The sequence below is a fragment of the Salvia splendens genome, chromosome 11, assembly GCF_004379255.2.
Source record: "Salvia splendens isolate huo1 chromosome 11, SspV2, whole genome shotgun sequence".
NCBI classification, from domain to species: Eukaryota; Viridiplantae; Streptophyta; class Magnoliopsida; order Lamiales; family Lamiaceae; genus Salvia; species Salvia splendens.
This window is the reverse complement of record NC_056042.1, coordinates 9837305-9843877: the sequence shown is the minus strand read 5'-3', so window position 1 is coordinate 9843877 and position 6573 is coordinate 9837305.

The following is a 6573-nucleotide window of genomic DNA, read 5'->3' as shown; positions in this document are numbered from 1 at the left end:
GTACGACCGCGTCTTTTTTTTTTGTAGAGAAGATGAGGATCCGCATGCGATGACCCGGAATTTGACCCGCACGTGACAGACGGCTAGTAACACGTGCATAAATTAAAGGCCCGATTTGATTTGGTTTGGTTTCAATGAAAAACTACTGTTGAGCGTCTATGAGTCCATGTCGGCCCACTCCATTTTACACTCTATTCCACAATTTGGGCATGAAAACAATTAATCTAATCAACAAATTTTCAATATGAAATTAGTTTTATTTATATATATTATTATTATTAATTTAATTCATACATAATTTTTTTATATTTAATTAATAACCATCAACCACATCATTATATATTTTATAAAAAAAAGCACTATAAATGACAAGCTGAAAATTATAAAACAAACAAACAAAAAACGTAAATTATGTCAAAGAAGAAGGATTATGTGTGTAGGAAAGGAGCTTTTTTGTATGTGCAAAATATAGCAAATGTGATCTCTATTTATAGAGGATGAAAAATAATGAATTTTGATATAAATTTCATATTTTTTAATACTCTCTCAATCTGTGGAAAAATATCTCATATTGTCATTTTAGAGTGTCTACCATTTAAAGTCTCATTTTACCTTTTTTTCATTCTAAGTAAGTGGAATCCACCACTCAACAAAATTATTACACCCTCATTATATTAATAAATCAATTATTCCATATAAAAGTGAGGTACATATTACTAATTCATTTTCATATTTTTCTTCACAAAGTTAAACAATTTTTAAAAACCGATGCCGAGTCAAAATGAGACTATAATATGTAAAAGATTTTTACATTTTAAATAAAATATTTACCAACCAAACCAATGATTATACTAAATGCATGTTAATCTTTTTGGCTGAATATTTTGTTTTAAAATTAGTGTATATAGGTGATATTTACATAATTGAATGTCAGTCGTGCCAAATAAAATAGACAGAGCTCAAGACAGGAAAGGTAGCCATATAGTTAGTTAAAGTAACTAACAAATCTTGGAATTTTGCAGGTAATTATTAATCAATGATTACGTACTAAGAAAAAATTAGTACGTAGAGAGACAAGGTTTGTTAAGAAAACATAATTTTCTTGACGAATTTATTAATCAAAAGGCTAGGTGCCTGCCAAAGTTGTTACTCCATATCTGTATGTTGTCACATTCAAATTAGGTGATTTTTCTAAATGTCTGAGAACTTCATTCATCAATATAGTATTCTCAATGGACAAAAGTAATTTGTATTGAATATTACTTTATTTTGACCTAACATGGAGTGATGTGGGGAAATGGAATATGCAAAAGAAAAGAAAAGCAATATGTCTTTAATTTTACGTGCAGTTTAATTGTATTTTGCCGTAGTTGTATTCTATGAATGGTTTGATTATATGTTTCTAACAATTGATATAATTAGTGGAATGACAATTTCGTTACTAGTTCGAATTCCACTTATATGTTTTTGTCAAGGGAATATATTAACTATGAATATATTTTAGTGAAATACTATACATTTATACTTTTCATATTAATTTATTCACAAAGTACGATTGACAATAACTAAATTGAATGGCACATAAATTTTGACCATAATACTACTTCGATATTTGTGACATTTGATTCAAAAAATAAAATATAATGCAAATTTAAAGCCATAATACTAACATATTAGTAGGAAAATAATTAGAACCCGTTTATTATCTTTATTATTTATGCACTTTTTCAACAATAAAATAAGAAAATGAATGTAGGGTAAGAAGAAATAACAAAAAAGGGTAAAATATTTAATGGGCAGTGGTAAAAGTAAAAATAAGTTTGTCAAGGAGCGTGTGAGTGAGTACAATACATGATACAAAACAAAAGACTTGTGTTGTTGTTCTATCTGGAATAGTCGCCAATCTATCTAAAAGCCATGTCGTCACATTATCGAGAATGCAAATATCACAAATAAGGAGTTAGTTTATTTTCTACTAGGGCTTGAATATTGAGTGGACAATAAATTACGAGTCCATTGATTAAATAGTAAACAAACAATAAGGGTACTATATGTTTCGACCCACGTCTAGCAACGGAGGTATCTTGGGGCGTGGGGGCTCATAATTTACATTTGTTCATAAAAAATAATGTAGTATGTATATTTTAAATATATTATCAAATGCAAATCATAATGTTACAATTATTCTATGTAAACACTTTTTCGTCATTCTCTTATAGAGTAGTACTATAACGTTACAACTCTCCACCTCTTTTGTTGAATTGTTATTATAAATAGATAAATATGAAGTTTTTTACTTAATATTTTATTCATTTTTACTTAATATTTTCCATTTTTTATGTAGTTTTTAGATATATGCAAATAGATATATGAAGTCACCGACAACCATCAAGGCCTCTCGCAAAAGAAAAAGAAAAAGGGAGTTGAAAGCAGCGACGCCAAAAAGCACTCCTCTGATGAGTCGACATTGTTGGCCTCCATCTATGTCTGACGTCTTAAATGACCCTATTCTTTCAAAACAACTAAGAATAAAAAATATTAGGAGAGGATTGAAAATAATACAAGAATTAAAGTCGACTACAACACAAACATGTAACTATGATCACTTATGCAAATATTGGGCTGAGTGCATAACGAAGTTACTAGGTAGGTCGTACGTACGTAGTGCTAGTTGTGGCAAGCCCCAACAACAACATCCGCACTAAATCTTTCCAAGTTAATTACATGAATAAATTATTTTTTGAAAATAATATATATAAATAAAAGGCATATTGTATATTTTCATAAGAGCTTATCAAAAAAATTGAATGCATAGAAAGGTGGACAAATAACGGTAGTAAAAAAAAGGAAAAAAAGTCAAAACAAAATAGGTGAAAATTGAATGAAATAAATGGTGACAAGGGCATTCACGATGGGGCGGATCTTACCAATTTATAGTCTTTCATGACAACATTTTATAGTCATATCCATTCACCTTTAATGGGGCGGATTATAACCCGTTCTATATTTTTAACACTATTTTGCATTCATTTTAAATTTTTATGTTTTCAGATATTTAAAATAGCGAAATAAAATATCAAAACACAACAAATTAAAGGCAAAACCTATGTTTACTTAATTTTAGAAAAATAATTATAAACATAGGAAAAGAGGGGGGGGAAAGTGCACTACTGATAAAGCGGAAAATGAGATGAGAGAAGAGATTGGAGTGAAAGATGTGAGAATGAAGATAAAAATGAGGGTATATAGAGTAAAAAATGAAAAAAAGAATCGGATAAGCATTGTCCGACCTATTGTCCGGACGTTCGCAATGGGGCGAACTATAGGTTGGATGATGCTTGCTCCCCTTAAGTCTGCAGACTAAGTTAAGGGCGTGGCTATGGTCAGGAGCATCATCCGCCCACCTGCAGTGGCGGAAGTTGGCGGACGATAAGGACGATTTTATTGTCCACCTACTTCTGCCGCTGTAGGTGGGCGGACGATGCATGAGACGGGCCATAGTCCGCCTGTTGTGAATGCTCTTACGAGGAATCATTAAGTAAAATATTGCTTCCTCCGCCCGGATGAGGATCCACTGTTGTGCACAACAGAGGGCTGTGTTTAAAACACAACATTTTATGAATAAAACGCAAGTATACTTGTTTTTATCTTTTTTTTAATTAATTGTGTGTGTAGGAAATGGCACAACACCTGATGTGCCCGACAGGGGATCCATTTTCCCTCCGCCCATAGTAATAGACTCATTCATTTTTTTAGTAAAATGTAACACATTTTTCACTCTTACTTTTCTCTTTCTACTTTTTCCTCTTTCTCACTTTATTATCTTTTTATTTAATACTCTCTCCGTCCCATAGAAATAGGCCACCACTTTTTTGTTCGCCTCATACAAATAGTCCATATCCATTTTATGACAACATTTTTTTCTGCTTCTCTTTTACTTTATTATTTATGGACTCCACTATCCATTATACAATTACAACTATTTTTTCTCATTTTCTCTTACTTTATCAATTATTTATTAAAACTCGTGTCAATACCAAATGACATATTTCTATGGGACATAAAAAGTATATCACACGCCTTTTTAAAAATCTTTATAGTGAAAAAAATGCTTCCACTACTGTGTAACTAGAATGGAGAGAGTATAAATTTCAATACAATTAATAGTTATAGGGCATTGGACCAATGCCTAGTAATAATGATGCATCTTTGTGAAGAAACGTCGCTCAATCTTTTTCTATTAAAGTTTGACAAAATAAAACCGAAAAAACAATCTCCTTATCGCCTACCATACGAGAAAATATTCAATGGTCCTTCCACACCACCATGGCACCATGAGGTGATGTGTCCAACCATTATATATTTACAAATAGGAATTTAAAATGGCATATATCCAACTAGACATGCAATTATTTGGGAAACATTATTATACCACTTTTATGGAAAATGCATAATATAAATATGGATTTTACCAATAAATTTTCAGCTTCTACATATATTTCATATTTATATTTACACTTAAATAATAATAATATCCATACCGCAATTAAAAAAGTAATCCTACATCATTTTGTTAATATTACTTTATGTGTGTGATTTTCTTTTTCTTGCTTTTATATACATATATAAATAAATATATGTATGCATACTACACATAATATAATAATAATAACTTATATGTACTGTTGATAAAAATAAAATTAAATGTTACTGCGGGTATTCTTTTATGGGTATGATTATCTTTTTTCTTATTGATTATGTATATAAATAAATACTCCCTCCGTCCCGCACTACTCGCACTTATTTCCTTTTTGGGCGTCCCAAGTTACTTGCACTCTTTCCATTTTAGTAAAAAATTTCACCTACAGCCGTCATTTTTGACTTTCCTATACACTCATTCCTTAATCTCCGAGCCGAAAATGAAATGAGCGAGTAGCCCGGGACGGAGGGAGTATAATATATATATATATATATAGGGGAGCGTTATTCTCCTATTCATCCCTTAGATCCTTTATTCTTCTTAATATGAGCCGTTAGATCTCATTCATCAACGGTACAGATGATCTGCATTATTACACTATAATGGTGCATTATTAGTCGGTGTGCATTATTCAACGGAAAATCTGCATTATTACACTATAATGGTGCATTATTAGTCGGTGTGCATTATTCAACAGAAAATCTGCATTATTAAATGACACGTGACATTAATCTAACTGTCGGATGACAAAATCGTGGGGCTGAGATCAAGAAGGAAAAATGAGAAAATATGCAAAAAGGAAATGAATACATTCCTATATATAGGGGATATATATATATATATATATATATTATGGGGGTGCATTAAGCTTCTATTGCCCCCTTAGTGTTAAGTTCCAATTTAATACTAGCCATTAGAATATGATGATGGACGGATTAGATTAGTAGGAGATGAGGGTCCGTTTTACATTATTAGTTGGAATTGGTACATTATAGGGGTAGAAATGTAAATAAATCATTAATATCACACGTTTTAAAACTGCAAGTCCGAATTAAGCGCGATTTTTGGGGAAACCGATTGACATTCCCTTCCACACTATCTCTCTATCATTCCAAAATCCCCCTCCCCCCAATTCCACTTTCATTCAAAACCCTAGCCGCCAGAAAGGGACCACAAAAACAGTTCTCCCCGGCGTTTCTCTCCGTGAAAAGCCTTCGACTCTACGTTTCTCACTCGTTTCAGCCTTCTTCGTCGTTGTACGGTTGCTTTGGCAGTGCAGATTCGGTGGAAACTAAACCAAAGCCGATGATTTCGGCTAAGTGGTGAAGCTTCGACAACGTTTTCTCAACGTTATATTCTGTATTTTTGTAAATCTCAATTTTATGATCATTATTCTTAGGGTTTGTGCGTTAATGAAAACACTGATTGTAGGTGATGAATCCTTTGTTAATGCTGCTTAGTTTTTATGAAATTAGGTTTGTGTATTGGTTAATTGTGTTGAAAAAAATAGTGGTATGACCATAGTGTTTGTTGGTGGGTGTGTGACAGAGCTTTCTGTTTGTATCCTTTGCTTGTTTCTGTACATTATTTCATCTGGCGGTCAATTGAACCATCGGTAAGTTTTTCGATAAACACTTTCTGGTCGAAAGTGGTGAAATTCACTTTGTTGTAGTGCTTAAATCATTCTCCAAATTTCCTGGGTCAAGCAAAATAAGTTTCCTAAAACAGCTAGACAATAGAGCATAAGAAAAAGTAACAGAACAAATTTCCCTAAATAGCTACTGACAAGAAAGCTGCAACTAACAAACTAAAGCGGATCTGATTCTAACTACCGATTACCTTCATCTTCTTCAGTAAGCAAACATGAACTAGAACGAAACAGAGCATAGAACAGAGCATACTTCAAATCGAACGTTAAACAAGACGATTAAGATAAATATCGCCAGATCTAATCTACCAGGTCAAGCAAATCAACAATAACGGAAAATTCCATAAAGATCCAAAAGTACGTACTCAGATTTAAACATTAAAAAGGAAATCTACACTAGATCCATCAGATTCAACACCAACAAAACCAGATCTACAACTTCTAA